Source organism: Ursus americanus, chromosome 5, assembly GCF_024610735.1.
Source record: "Ursus americanus isolate L20-20 chromosome 5, mUrsAme1.1.p, whole genome shotgun sequence".
Classification (NCBI taxonomy): domain Eukaryota; kingdom Metazoa; phylum Chordata; class Mammalia; order Carnivora; family Ursidae; genus Ursus; species Ursus americanus.
Window position 1 is genome coordinate 86,483,548 of NC_142131.1, and position 16,754 is coordinate 86,500,301.

At 38.2% G+C, this 16,754-nt stretch overlaps 1 pseudogene; it reads right to left on the reverse strand.

The window, feature by feature from the left end:
* Window positions 1–230: 230 nt before the first annotated feature.
* LOC123791196 (olfactory receptor 2L8-like) lies at window positions 231–1,163 on the reverse strand (annotated as a pseudogene).
* Between the last annotated feature and the right edge of the window lie 15,591 nt (window positions 1,164–16,754).

A 16,754-nucleotide genomic window follows, 5' to 3' on the forward strand; every position in this document is an offset into this window, starting at 1 on the left:
GCAAACAATGAGTGCATTTGAAATTCATGAGAAAAAGCACCATAAAGGAAAAAAAAGAATAAGGCTCATAATTACACATATATGTGCAAGATAATTTTGTCCACATATGAATGATTTTCTTCTCTTCTGATTTTAGTACTTGCATTCTAAGTATAAAGTAATATTTTATTTACTGTACACTGATGAATGGACTTATAATCAATGTTGGGTACATATGCAAAAAAGCTTGTCTATCTTTTCACAAAGCAGATTCTCTGAATCACTCTTCTCAGGGCCCCCATCACTTCCTTGTTTCTCAGGCTGTAGATGATGGGGTTGAGCATTGGGGTCAGATGGTGTAGAAGACAGCTAAGACCTTGTCCTCTGTGGGAGATTGGAAGGATCTTGGGCATAGACACGTATAAGAAAAGGGTGCAAAGTATAAAGTGACCACAGTGAGGTGGGTGCTGCAGGTGGAATAGGCCTTCTTCTCCCTTCAGTTGACTGCATGTGGCAGATTGTAAAGAGGACCCAGCCATAGGAACACGCAGTGCCAATGAAAGGAAACACAAGGAAGAGGGTGGTGCTCACAAAAACCGTGTACTCATAGACCCAGGTGTCCATGCAGGCCAGAGTCAACATGGCGGGGACATCACAGAAGAAATGGTTGATGGTCCTGGATCAACAGTAAGGGATATGGAGAGCATATACAGTGTGGGCACAGGAGTTGATTGAGCCCATGACCCAAGATCCTGTTATCATCAGCACACACACTTTTTTGCTCATATGGTTGGGATAGTGGAGAGGGAAAAAAATAGCCACATAACAATCATAGGCCATAGATATCAGGAGCAATGCTTCTGCACCTGCTAAAGTCAAGAAGAAGAAGCTCTGAAACCCACACCTGATGAAGGATATAGACTTATTTCCAAACACAAAATTGGAAACCATTCTGGGGACAATTGTGGAGATGTAGTTTAGGTCAATGAGAGAGACCTGACTAAGAAATACATGGGTGTGTGGAGATGGGTGTCTAGGAAGATGAGGAGAATCATGGACAGGTTGCCAAACAGAGCCATTAGAAAAATAAGAATGATGACAATGAAGAAGAAGAGGTCAATTCTTTTTGGTGGGAACAACCCCAAGAGGATGAAATCAGTTGATGTTTAAGTATAATTTCCCATGGGGCATTGATAGGATTTTCCTACAAGCAGACAGAAAAGTGAGTCAAGCATGCAACAAGAGGATCTTTTTAATGTATCATTTTAGTCAGACTGCATATTATTTAAAATGTTAAAAGTCTTAAGTGAAGTATGGTGACTAACATAATATAATAAAAAATCATTATTAAAAAAAAGTCTTAAGCGAATAACTGAAATTTTCTATTTTGGAGAAACAAAACAAAACACTTATTTAGTGACCCAGAGATCAAAATTTGAAGATGTAGGCATTCGTAGCCTATGTCTTTTCTAGAAAATCCTTAAAGTCATTAAAAATACCACATATTTGTTAAGAATTCACTAGGAAAATTATGTTTATGACTGTACACAAACACAAACTTTGCCAAAAATCAGATGTTTATTCAAAATACATGCATAAAAAAATCAATGTAAATACATACATTATTTAGTTATTTTAAGAATAAATGCTTATGACCCATAAAGGATGATCCTTCTTTCATATCTAAGACTTACTTCTAAAGCTGCAACAGCCTATCAGCTTCTGTTGAGAATCAACATTTCCCTCTTGAGTCCTCTTTACACGGTAACATCTAATCAAACATCCTTGAAGTCAGGTAAAAGTATTGCTTTCATCTGTTATGAAATCTTAAATGGATCCTTATTGTCAAGTGCAATTTATAGAAAATCGTTTCTTTCTGCCTCCTCAACCAGTTTCTGAAAGCTCATGTAGACCCTTCAACTAAATATGTACACACCATACTCATGGTAAGTTTCACAAATATGAAAGAGTTCTTCCAAATAGCATTATGGTTTTCTTCTTTATTTTATTTTTATTTATTTTTTTATAAAAAATTTTTATTATATTATGTTAGTCACCATACAGTACATCCCAAGTTTTTGAAGTAAAGTTCCATGATTCATTACTTGTGTATAACAGCCAGTGCACCATGTAATACGTGCCTTCCTTAATACCCATCACCAGCCTATCCCAATCCCCTATCCCCTCCCCTCTGAAGCCCTCAGTTTGTTTCCCAGAGTCCATAGTCTCTCATCGTTCAAATAGCATTATGTTTTATGTCTCTCTGTTTCTCCAGCACTTATATGATATACACTACTCTATGGTGTTTTGTTTCACTCATTTTTTTCTTTTGTTTCTTCTCTTAAAAGTTTTTATTTAAATTCTAGTTAGTTAACTTAGAGTGTGATATTAGCCTCAGGTGCAGAACTTAGTGATTCCTAGGGGCGCCTGGGTGGCACAGCGGTTAAGCATCTGCCTTCGGCTCAGGGCGTGATCCTGGCGTTATGGGATCGAGCCCCACATCAGGCTCCTCCGCTATGAGCCTGCTTCTTCCTCTCCCACTCCTGCTTATTGTTCCCTCTCTCGCTGGCTGTCTCTATCTCTGTCAAATAAATAAATAAAATCTTTAAATAAAAAGAAAAGAACTTAGTGATTCCTCACTTACATACAACACCCAATGTTCATCAATACAAGGCACTTCTTAATTCCATCTCTTCTTCACCCATCCCCAACACACCTCCCCTCAAGTAACCTTCAGTTTGTCCTCTATAGTGAAGAGTCTGTTTCTTGGCTTACCTGTCTCTGCCTTTTTTGGCCTTATGATTAGTTTTGTTTCTTAAATTCTACATCTGAGTGAAATATTTTATTTACACGTCCCAATTCTAGATCAGTGTGTGAATTTAATCACATGTATTTGTCATCTGTCCCTCTTAAGAACCAAATATTATAACAAATATTGATAAGAAAAAATTATAAGTAAAAATAGAACAGATGTCAAAAGGCACAATGAGAGATAAAATAGTTCAGGACTGTTTGAATGAATGAATTTAGATTAAAAATGGTAATTCACTTAATTGGAAAAAAAAAAAAAAGGAAATAGCATCCTAAGTTTCCGGTGGAGGTGTGAGGAGGAATTCTCCACTGACATCATAAGTGAACAAGCTCTACACAGTATGCAGTATTTTAGTCATAAGTATTATTCTAGAGCCAAATGATACCAGGCTTTTAGTAAATCTCCACACGAAACAGGAATATGCACACATATGTGCACACTCACACTCACACACAGATACAAAATGAGCCCAAATGTTTGGGGAAAGCTTTTTAAAAGATTTATTACTTACATTTTAGAGAGGGTGTGCCAGGAATGTGGGGATGGGGCAGAGAGAGAGGTAGACAGAAGTACACTCCCTGCCTATGTGGGGCTCAACATGGGCCTCAATCCCAGGACCCTGAGATTATGATCTTGGTCAAAAACAAGAGTCGAACGCTTAACTGACTGAGTCACCCACATGCGCCATAGATTAAGTGAAAGTTAAAGATAAGCTGAAGAAACAAATCTACCAGAGTTAAAAGAAAGCAACAGCAACAAAACATGAAAGATTGTCATTTTTTAAAGTTTGGAGAACTGGAGAATTAATATACAGGAACACATATATGCTTATTGTCATTCTTAGAAATACATACACCAAAATAATAATTAAGTTAATATTATCAAAAGAAAATTGTTTTCAAAATTATATATATGATCCACCATATTCAAACAGCAAACACGGAACAGAGAAAATTTAATGAAAATTATTTTATTGAAAGATGCTTTCTTAATAATTCTACATGTTTTCTTGAAAACATTTTCTAAAAATTCTCAATATTGCCTGTAAACATATGGTCCTAAAAATGTCTTGACAGAGATAATAGTAAGAATGATAAGTACCAACAAGAAGATAGTACATAGAAAGAGGAACTAAAATATCATCAGGTTTTATAACAATTTATTATTTTTTGTATCTTAGTAATATATATTAGAACATAAACAATGCTGTCAACCTTGCCATTTTTTTGATGTAAAGTACGATGATTCATTAGTTGTGTATAACACCCAGTGTACCATGCAATACATGCCCTCCTTACTACTCATCACCAGCCTATCCCATTCCCCCACCTCCCTCCCCTCTGAAGCCCTCAGTTTGTTTCTCAGAGTCCATAGTCTCTTGCCATTCCACCACAAAATGGGATGTAATTATTTTAAAAGGATAGGAAAAGAGAAAATGATTTAGATGTAATTGTACATGGAGGGGGAATTTCTCCATCTATAGTGACTGGAGTGATGAGCCAAAGATGGTCTTTGATATTTAAAATTTAATTATTAAAGATAGACATATCAGTGGAAAATACATGGGTAAATAGAAACAAAAAGTGGTAAAATAACATGAAATGTTTTCCTTGTAGATAAGAAGGAATGGGACCATTGTTTTACCCTATGAGGTGTTGAGATCATGTTCTTACCTTACTTGAATAAAATACCAACATGATAGAAAACTGATGGTGCAATTAAAAATGCAATACAGTACCTTTCACAACTATCATTCTCCTCGATGGTGAAAAATGAAATCTTTTCCTCTAAAAAAAACAAAAAACAAACCAAAAACAAAACAAACAAACAAAAAAACTAACAAAGAAAGTTTTAATCAACATTGCTCTGGAATTATAACCAGAGGAATCAGGCAGAAAATAAAAAGACAATATCCAAATTGGAAATAAAGAAGTAAAACTATCTTGGTTTGCAAACATTATCTTATATGTTGAAAATTCTAAAGTGTCTACAAAAATATGTTAGAACTAATAAATTTAGCAAAGTTTTAGAATACAAAATCCTTTATACTTCTATCCACTAATAATGTACAATCATAAGAATTCTTTTAAAATGACACATTATATTTGCAATATAATAAAAAATAAGTACTTGGGAATAAACTTAAGAAGTTGGAGAAAATGGTGCACTGAAAATCACAAAATATTGCTGAAAGAAATTGAAGAAAAGACAATTAACAAAAACACCCTGTGTTCATGAATTGGTAAACTTCATATTATTAAGATTGACATCTACATATTATTAAGATTGACATCTATTAAGATTGACATGCTACTATAAGCCAACTATAGATTCAATGAAATGTCTATCATAATCCCAATGAGATTTTTGCAGAAATAGAAAAATACATCCTAGAATGAATATATCATCTCAGGTTACCCTGGATAGCCAGAACAATCTTATGAAATAATAGGAGAGCTCACTCTTTCTAATCAAAAACTAAAAAGCCATAATAATAAAAAACAGTGCAGCATTAGTACAAACAGACACAAACCAATAAAACAAATATATGAGAATAAACACTTCCCATATGTAATCAAATGATTTTTGACCACAATTTCCAAGCCACTTGTGGGCTTTTCTTTCTTTCTTTTAAAAGAATAATTTATTATATTTTCAGAGAGAGGCAGACAGGCAGAGAATCTCAAGGAGACTGCCCACTGCATGAAGACCTACGTGGGGCTCCATGTCACAACCCTGAGATTATGACCTGAGCCAAAATCAAGAGTTGGACACTTAACCAACTAAGCCACTAAGGTGCCCCAATGGGGGTGTCTTTTCAATCAATTGTGCACGGAAAATGGATATCGCACATGCAAATAATATAATTGAAATATTACCTTACACTATACATAGAATGTAACTTAAATGGATCAAATAGCTAAATAGAGTGATAAAACTATAAACTTTTGCAATACAGTGGCAGAGTAGGGGATCTCATTTCATCTGACCTCTTGAATTTAGCTGGATATCTATCAAACCATTCTGAACACACATGAATTCAACCTGAGATGTAAGATTTATCTGGATCTCTAGAAGCAGAAAAAACAATTTCTTTTTGAAAGCTAGGAGGTGTGGAACCTTGAATCTTGGGGGAAATATCGGAAGATAAACAGAGCAGGGAGGGATCCTCCATAAGCTGGCCATCAGAAAGTGATATAACACCGAGCATAAAATTGGGACCCTTAGAAATCTGCTCCAGTGAGAGACATCCCTTTCTGAAAAGAGCATGGGAGATGAATAGGGCAGAATTCTAGGTGGATCATTGTGGTTTCAGGATTCCAGGAGACTCAGAAAGTACAGGTGAGCCTGAACCAATAGAGTGCCCAAGAAGTGGAGTGGGGAGACTGCTTATGATCAGTGAGCCCAGAAGGGACTCTCAGCTCCAGTTGCCATAAACCATGAGCTGGTCCAGTAGGGAAACCACTCTCTGTCTGACCACCATGAAAATTACTGGAAGGCAATCACTGTTTAACATCCCAGGGAAGATATAAATGATTTGTGCCCACAACAGGGCAAAAGGTCTCAGGGCAGCGTGGCCGATGAAAGGACACTGGGGGGCACCCAGACATAACCTGGAAGCCATGAAAAAGGGTGCATGCATGAGCCCACAGCCACTCACACTTGCAAAGTCACAAAGCACAGAGACACTCCCAGATCCCCAGAATTCCCCCAGGAGAGTTGCAGCAGGTGAAAATAGTTTGAGTCTGTGGAGTTTGGTACACACTTTCTGTGGAGATGGTTTGACCTGGAGGGTTTATTGAAGAAAGGGGACCACAAACGTGTGGCTCTGGGCCAGAGATCCCTGCACAGCCATATATACTCTGACCCTCTAAAGAGAAGTGGAAAGATGCCAGGGAACAAAAGCCAAGCTGCCAACAAGCTCACATTAAGCCCATCCCCCTGACAAGCGGTGGGGCAACTCCACCCAGGCAAAGATGCCTGAGAAGAAAAGAAGCAGGCCCTGCCCCCAGAAGACAGACTGGAAGAACACCTGAATGATAAGCTTATTTCCCACAGGACTGTAAAATTCCAACACCTGGCGAAAATAATATAGGGAGGTCCAGGTGTTCTGATTTCTTTTCACTTATATATATATGAGTTCTGATTTCTTTGCACTTTTGGGATATAGTGTCTTCTAACACACAGACCAAAAAACAACCAGGAACAGGCAGATCACCCTGCTTTGAGATTATAATCTCTCTCACAGCCTCCAGCCCTTTTTTTTTCTTTCTTTTTTTATTGTTTTCGATCATATTGGCTTTGGTTGCATATCTGTGGTACCTTCCGACCACTTCAGGTTTTTTCTAGCATGCTTGGGACATAGTTGATATTTTGGACCCTGTTGATTTGCTCAACCATCCCTTAACAAAATGACTAAGAGGAGGAACTACCATGGACCATAGTTGATAGTTGATATTTTGGACCCTGTTCATTTGCTCAACCATCCTTAACAAAATGACTAAGAGGAGGAACTACCAACAAATAAAAGAAACAGAGACAACACCCTCAGCCACACATGAATGGATATGGATATAAGCAAGATGTCAAATATAGAATTCAGGATAGCAATCATAAAATCAATAGCAATGCTGGAAAAAAGTAGTAGTGGCAATATAGAATCTTTAGGGGCAGAAATGAGATCTAATCAGGCTGAACTTAAAAATGCTATGAATGAGATGCAGTCTTAACTGGATACTCTAACAACCAGGGTAAATGAGGCAGAAGAACATATAAATGATCTAGAAGATAAGCTGATGGAAGGGAAGGAAACTGAGGAAAACAGAGATTCATAGCTTGTAGCCCATGAAAATTGACATATAGAGACTAAAGATGCCATGAAATGTTCCAATAACATTTCTAGAGAAAGAGAGGACTAGAAAGTATATTTGAGCAAATCATAGATGAGAACTTCCCTAATCTGGTGAAGGAAACAAGCATTCATGTCCAAGAGACAGAGGAGCCCTCCCAAAATCAATAAAAATAGATCAACACCCCAGCATATACTAGTGAACCTTGCAAATCTTACAGCCAAAGAAAATATCCTGAGAGTAGCTAGAGAGAGGAGGTTCCTTACATATGGAGGGAAGAACATCAGAATAATTACAGTCCTATACACAGAGACCTGGCAAGCCAGAAAGGGTTGATAAGACATATCCAGTGTACTAAATGAGAAGAATATGCAGGCAAGAATACTTTATCCAGCAAGGCTGTCATTCAGAATGGAAGAAGAGATAAAGAGCTTCCAGGATAGGAAGAAACTGAAAGAATATGTGACCACCAATCCAGCCCTGCAGGAAATGTTAAGGGGGATTCTCTAAGCAAAGAGAGACCCACAAGTGATATAGACCAGAAATTAGCAGAGAAATCTACAGAAACAAGGACTTTACAGGCAATACAATGATAATAATTTCATATCTTTCAATAATTACTCTCATTTCTAGAAGAAATGGATGCATTGCTGGAAACTTAAAAACTACCAAGACTTAAACAGGAAGAACATTCTGAACAGACAAATAACCAGCAAGGAAACTGAAACAGAATTCAAAAACCTCCCAAAAAACAAGAGCCCAGGACCATATGGCTTCCCAGGGGAATTCTACCAAATATTTAAAGAAGAAATAATACTTATTCTACTGAAGCTCTTTCAAAAAAATAGAAATGGAAGGAAACCTTCCAAACTCATTCTATGAGGCTGGCAATACCCCAATCCCAAAACTGGACAAAGATCCCATCAAAAAGGAGAATTACACACCAATATCCTTGATGAACATGGATGCCGATATACTCACCAAGATCCTAGCTAATAGGATCCAACAGTATATTGAAAATATTATTCACCATGACCAGGTGGGGTTCATTCCTGGGATGCAAGCATGGTTCAACATTCACAAATCAATCAATGTGACAGAGCACATTAATAAAAGATAAGAACCATATGATCCTCTCAGTTGATGTAGAATAAGCATTTGACAAAATACAGCATCTTTTCCTGATTAAAATGGTTCAAAATATAGAAATAGAGGGAACATACCTCAATATCATAAAAACAATCTCTGAAAAGTCCACAGTGAAAATCATTCTCAGTGGGGAAAACAACAAGGATGTCCACTCTTACCAATATTATTCAACGTAGTACTAGAAGTCCTAGCGTCAGCAATCAGAGAGCAGAAAGAAATAAATGGTATTCAAATTGGCAAAGAAGAAGTCAAACTATTGCTCTTCAGAGATGACATGCTACTTTATGTGCCAGATCCAAAAGACCCCACACCAAATTACTAGAACTCATATACCAATGCAGTAATGTGGTAAGATACAAAATCAATGCACAGAAATCAGTTGCATTTCTATACACTAATAATGAGAGTAAAGAAAGAGAAATTAGGGAATCAATTCCATTTACAATATCACCAAAAGCCATAAGATACCTTGGAATAAACCTAAACAAAGTGGTATAGCATCTATACTCTAGAAACTATAGAAGACTTATGACAGAAATTGAAGAAGACACAAAAAGATGAAAAAACATTCCATGCTCATGGATTGGAAGACAAAACATAGTTAAAATGTCTATGCTGCCCAGATCAATCTATACTTTCCACACCATACTGATCAAAATACCAATGGCATTTTTCAAAGTGCTAGAATAAACAATCCTAAAGTTTGTATGGAATGAGAAAAGAACCAAATCACCAAGACAACGTTGAAAAAGAAAAACAAAGCTGGAGGCATCATGTTTCCTGATTTCATGCTATTTTACAAGGCTATGATCACCAAGACAGCATGCTATTGTCACAAAAACAGCCAACTGCATCAATGGAACACAATAGAGAGCCCACAATGGACCCTCACCTCTATGGTCCACTAATCTTTGACAAAGCAGGAAAGAATATCCAATAGAAAAAAGACAGTCTATTCAATAAATTGTGCTGGGAAAATTGGACACCTACATGCAGAAGAATGAAACTGAACCATTCTCTTAGACCCTATTCAAAAATAGACTCTAAATGCATGAAAGACCTCAGTGTGAGACAGGAATCCATCCAAATCCTAAAGGAGAACACATGCAGTAACTTCTTCAACACTGGTCACAGTGACTTCTTTCAAGAGACATCTCTAAAGGCAAGGGAAACAAATCATAAATGAACTATTGGGACTTCATCAAGACAAAAAGGCTTCTGCACTGCAAAAGAAACAGTCAACAAAACTAAGAGGCAACCCATGGAATGGGAGAAGATATTTGCAAATCATGTATCAGAAAAAGGGCTGGTATCCAAGATCTATAAAGAGCTTCTCAAACTCAACACCCAAAAAACAGTGAGGAAATGGGCAGAAGACATGAACAGACACTTCTCCAAAGAAGACATACAAATGACTAACAGACACAAGAAAAAATGCTCTGTATCACTAACCATCAGGGAAATACAACTCAAAACCACAATGATATACCACCTTACACCAGTTAGAATGGCAAAAATTAACAAGGCAGTAAATAGTAAATGTTGGCAAGGAAGTGGAAAAAGGGGAACACTCTTACACTGTTGGTGGGAATGCAAGCTGATACAGCCACTCTGGAAAACGGTATGAAGGTTCTTTTAGACATTAAAAATAGAGCTACCTTACAACCCATCAATTGCACTACTAGGTATTACCCCAAAGATACAGATGTAGTTAAACAAAGGAGCACATGCACCCCAATGTTCATAGCAACAATGTCCACAATAGCCAAATGGTGGAAGGAGCTGAGATGTCCTTCAACAGATGAATGGGTAAAGTAGATGTGGTCCATATATACAACAGAGTATTACTCAGCCATCAGAAAGGATGATTACCCAACATTTGCATCAACATCATTGGAACTGGGTGATATTATGCTAAGTGAAATAAGTCAAGCAGAAAAAGACAATTATCATATGGTTTCATTCATAGGTGGAATACAGAAATAGCACAGATGATGATAGGGGAAGGGACTGAAAACTGAATGGGAAGAAATATGAAAAGGAGACAAATCAGGAGAAACTCTGGACCCCAGGAAACAAACTGAGGGTTGCAGAAGGGAGAGGGATGGGGTATAACCTGGTGATGGGTATTAAGGAGGGCATGTGTTGTGCTGAGCATTGGGTGTTATACACAACTAATGATTCATTGAATGCTACATCAAAAATGAATGATGTACTATACGCTGGCTAACTCAACATAATTTTTAAAAAAGTAAAAACAAGATAATAATAAACCTAAAATCACCCTAGGATCCAGCAATTCCACTTCTGAGTATCAGAATTTAGAATAGATATTTGTATATCCACATTTATGGCAGCTTTATTCACAGTAACTGAAAGGTAGAAGCCACAAAAGTGTCTACAAAATACAGGGTATATATATGATATTATTCAGTTTAGAAAAGGACAAAAATTCTGTTATATGCTACAACATAAATGTAGCATATGTATGATTTCATATGCACAAGTTACTCAGAGTTATCAAATTCTTAGAGATGAAAGTGGAATGGGGGCTTCCAGGGGCTGGGGGAAGGAGAAGTGGAGAGTTAATATTTAATGGGTGTGGAGTTACAGTGGGGTAAGATGAAAATGTTCTGGGGTGATGATGGTAATGGTTGAACAATAATGTGAATTCAGTTAATGTCATTGCAATGTACACTTAAGCACATATAAAATTGTAATTTTATAATATGTATATATATTTTCTTCCAAAACTATCGTTTGGATTTAATGTGATATTACATATTAGATCATTTCCATAGTATACTATTTATATTAGTAACTTAATTATTCACAATTATATAAATGTAATATTTAAATTACCAGTAGAATTGTGATTATTCTTATCATATGTATTTTATATAAGGCTGAGTGATGAAGTTTACAATGAGGTAGTTAGTTTTATTTCCTTCTACAGGTGAATAAAATCAGCACAGAATAGAAACAATGAATGGCATATTGTATTTGATATTTGACACCATGTATTATGACTGCCACATTAGCATTTTTTATTACTCATGCTGCAATGTTCTAATATCCAGACATGGGCTATTATTTAATGGGCCCCTGAATCTGACAGGGATGTATGTTCAACTGTTGAATATTAGCCTTGAATATTTCAAGGCATAAAGAAGACATATTTTCTTAGGTAAAACTAAATCCAGGTAGCTTATTTTTGCTCCCTTTATGTTGGTTTTATTCATTCAAAAACAAACAAACAAAGAAACAAAAAACAACCTATATTGAGCTTATTTACAACACATTTTCAATCTCTTTGAGTTTTTTTAAGGTTCATTTATTTGAGAGAAAGAGTGTGAGTGGGGCAAGAACAAAGGGGAGGGAGACGGACAAACTTACTCTATGCTGAGCACAGAGCCTGATGCAAGGCTTGATCCCAGGACCCTGAGATACTGACCTGAGCCAAAACCAAGGTTCAGATGCTTAATCAACTGAGCCACCCAGGTGCCCCTGAATCACTTTGATTGTTGTTGTTGTTGTCATTGTTGTTTGTTAGACCTTCAAATTTACTCACTTTACCAGATTCAGTGGCAGTGTTGGTATCCAAAGCCAACTTCTGATAGCACTCAGGGAATGTGAGAAACACAGGCATGGCTCCCTGAAAACTCTTTCAAATTCACTCTCAACTTCTTTTTTGATTTTGTTTTTAATTTCCCTGAAAACTTTGCAATTTGGGCATCAACATTACAGAATATATGGGAAGAAAGAAGTAGCAGAAAACATTCTGATGATGGTTTAATGGTGAACAGAAAAAACATGCCTAGAATCCTGATACTGTCCTACATAGAAGAGAAGATAAAAGTATGAAGATAAAGGTATTAAGATAAGTTGATAACTGCAAAGTGTCAGAATATGTTCCAGAACTAAATTGTATTTGATCCTGACCTCTAGCTCTTGAACTTGATATCACACTAATATTTTATAGATGATAAAATTGAGAGGCAGGGATTTTTTTAATATTTTTTTATTTTTATTTATTTATTTTTTTATGTAAAGGTCGATGATTCATTAGTTGTGTATAACACCCAGTGCACAATGCATTACCTGCCCTCCTTATTACCCATCACCAGTCTATCGCATTCCATGCCCCCTCCCCTCTGAAGGGCTCCTTTGTTTCTCAGATTCCATAGTCTCTCATGCTTCATTCCCCCTTCTGATTACCCCCCCTTTCTGTATCCCTTTCTTCTCCTACTGATCATCCTAGTTCTTATGTTCTATAGATGAGAGAAACCATATGATAATTGTCTTTCTCTGCTTGACTTCTTTCACTTAGCATTATCTCCTCCAATACCGTCCATGTTGCAGCAAATGCTGAGAAATCGTCCAGAGGCAGAGATTCTAAGTGAATTTAACTTAAATATATATACTTGGATAACTGGATTCCATAATCTATTTATCTATCTACTATCTATTTGTATAATGCATCCCCCATCTTCTCCCTCAAATATTAAATATTTTGAGATAAATTATCTGAAATGAGAGTGGGTCATTTTTTCCCCCAACACACACACAAACTGAAAAATGAAGAATAAATAATAAATTAAGGTTATTAAAATAGTAATTCTATATAAGTAATAGAAGGTAAAGAATGTATGTGAAAACTTCCTAAAAACATAAAATTATTTTAGTGTTTATAGTTCTATTTGAACATATTCTATTTTCTCAGATATACTGGCTGTGCTGTATTTTCACTTGACCCCACTACAATGACACACATTACCTGATAAAACTAGTCTCTCAAAACCTCTAAATAAAATTCATGTTCTGTTCCCAATGCAAAGGGTCCTTACCTAAGAGATTTTGATTGCAAAGGCACAGCTAGATTATCTCTTGTGTAATTTATATTGTAGATGTTCATATTCTCCAAAATCATCCAAATACTACCCAATTTCAAAATGAATTACATATAACTTTACATAAAAAAAATTTAAATTAAAAAAAAAGAAAAAAGAAAAAAAAGAAAATTAAATATGAAAAAAAAATGATTTGTCGGGGCATCCTGGTGACTCAGTCAGTTAATCATCTGCCTTTGGCTCAGGTCATGATCCCAGGGTCCTGGGACCAAGTCCCACCTTGGGCTCCTTGCTCAGCAAGGAGTCTGCTTCCCCATCTCCCTGCCCCTCCTCCTGCTTGTGCTCTCTCTGACAAATAAATAAAATCTTTAAAATAAATAAATAAATAAAATGATTTCTCATTCTTAAAAAGATAAACATGATCACAGAGATATGTAGTGAGTTTTTCAAGCCTGTGCGGTGACCCAGTGATAGAGTTGGGAAATGTCCTCTAGAACCTAGTTAATACAGAATTTTCCACTGACACACAGTTTTTATGTCTCTTCATTTTTGATCAAAACTAGTCTCCAAAAAATAAATAATTCATGATCACACTGTAAGTCTGATCATTTACGTAGGCGCAAAAACGTATCAATTTACCTAAGAAGCCTCCTAAACGTGTTTTTGCTGGAAGAGTTATAAAAATTACAGATTAGAATTTTAAGAGCCTGTCAAGCCCAACACTCTCCACCAGGTTTCATAGGAGTTTGAAGTGTTTTCTCAGATCCGTGAAATAGCTTAAATTCTGAATCTTCCCCAAAGTGATTTTTGTGATTGACCTGGAGGCCTGGGAATCTAGTAAACACGTTACCAGATCAATTTTCCCAGGAGGACTTTTGAATACTTTAGCTACATAAAGTCAATCCTAGTTCTTAAAAACTGGCTGATCATATTTCAATGTGAATTATTTTAAAAATATACAAAAAATAATGGTTTTGCATAGCCACCAGTTACAAAAAGGTTACATCATTGTAAAATGGCTTTTATAGAATCAGACTGAGATGATCCAGAAGAGGGTCCTCTGGGTTCTAGATCAGTGTAAATCTTCACAGATTCCTTTCCTGGAATTCTGCATGAGATTTCACATCCTTTCAAGTGTTTCCGCAGCTGATTGTACTAAAGAGACTATGAGTTTGTAGTTTGCATTTCTTTCCTGAATTAGGAATTTTAATGATAATATTTAGTATTCAAACAATGTGTACTTTCATTTTTAAAAAGAACTATAATTTTTTTTAAATATAAGGATATCTAACACACAGTGAATATTTGTGTAGGTACATGTTTGCATGATTCCCATCCAAATAGTTCCTTAAGGAGTCGGAGTTAAGATGGCGGAGGAGTAGGGGACCCCTTTTTCAGCCGGTCCCCTGAGTCGAGCTGGATAGGTACCAGACCAGCCTAAATAACCATGGAATCAGCCTGAGACGCAGGATGATGCATCTGGATCTCTACAAATGAACATCTCCAGCGCTGAGTATTGAGGTACGAAGAGGGGAGCTGTAAACCGTGCACAGATATCGGAAGATAAACGGAAGGGGGAGGGAGCCTCCGCATTTGGGCGCCGGGAAGCGGCAGCCACCTGCACGGGGGAGAGGGCAGACTCACAGAGGGCACCCGCGAGAGAGCGGACTGAGACCAGTGAGCCCTGAACGCGCGCGCCACCAGGCATCTCCCGGAACACGGGAATCCCGATGTGTTCACGGGATCCAGACTGAGACCGGGAGCTCCTGCAGCGCGCGAGGGGCGGCTGGCGGCTGGCGGGCCACCTGCACGGGGGAGTGGGCGGACTCGTGGTCGGCACCCGCGAAACAGCAGACTGAGACCCTGAACCAGGTGCGCGCGCCACCAGGCTTCTCACGAAACTCCGGAATCGAGGTGTGCTCACCGGGCATAGACTGAGACCGAGAGACCCGGGAGCGTGCGGGGCGGCCGGTGGCTGGCGGCATTAGAAACACAAAGGACAGAGATGCGCCGACACTGAAAGTGAGGGCAGGGATGCCAGGTTGGTGCGCACATCCCGGGACGCTGCAGGGTTTAGCAGCACCAACAGTAATAGAGTTAAAGTGGCCAGAACATCAGTGGAGAACGGGCCGCAATCCCTCTGTTCTGTGACAATGCAGCCTCTGCTGCTCTGACTCTCAGAAGAGGCATAGCCGGCCGCCAGGGAAAGCCGCCAGAGAACAAAAGCCTGGAAATACCGGCTCAGAGAGTGCCCATCCCCATCCTTCCTCGCAGGGGACACGGAGACTCTAACCAAACAGGGTTGCCTGAGTATCAGCGCGGCAGGCCCCTCCCCCAGAACACAGAAGACAGGCTGAAAAATCAAGAAGCCCACAACCCGAGGCGCCTGGGTGGCCCAGTCATTGAGCGCCTGTCTCCGGCTTAGGGCGTGATCCCAGCGTTCCGGAAAGGAGTCCCTCATCGGGCTCCTCCGCTGGGAGCCTGCTTCTTCCTCTCTCACTCCCCTGCTTCTGTTCTGTTCTTGCTGACTGTCTGTCTCCCTCTCTCAGATAAGTAAAAAAATAAAATCTTTAAAGAAGAAGCCCACATCTCTAAGATCCCTATAAAACAAGGGGCATGGCCTGGGACCCAGTCAATAATTTGGGCTCTGGACAACCCCGCAACCTCTCCTCATCAGAATGAAAAGAAGGAGAAGCCCCCCCCCTCCCCCAGCAAAGAAAAGACAGTGAGTTTGTGGCCTCTGCCACAGAACTAACGGATATGGATGTAACCAAATTATCAGAAATGGAATTCAGAGTAACAATGGTCAAGATAATGAGTAGACTTGAAAAAAGTATTAAGGAAAATGTTACTGAGAATATAGAATCCCTAAGGGCGGAAATGAGAGTGAATTTGACAGAAATTAAAAATTCTATGAGCCAAATGCAGGCAAAACTAGAGGTTCTGACGGCCAGGGTCACCAAAGCAGAGGAAAGGGTTAGTGAATTGGAGGATGGGTTAATAGAGGAAAAAATAAAAATAGAAGATGGTCTTAAAAAAATCCACGCCCACGAATGTTGGCTACGGGAGATTACTGACTCAACGAAACGATCCAATGTTAGAATCATCGGCATC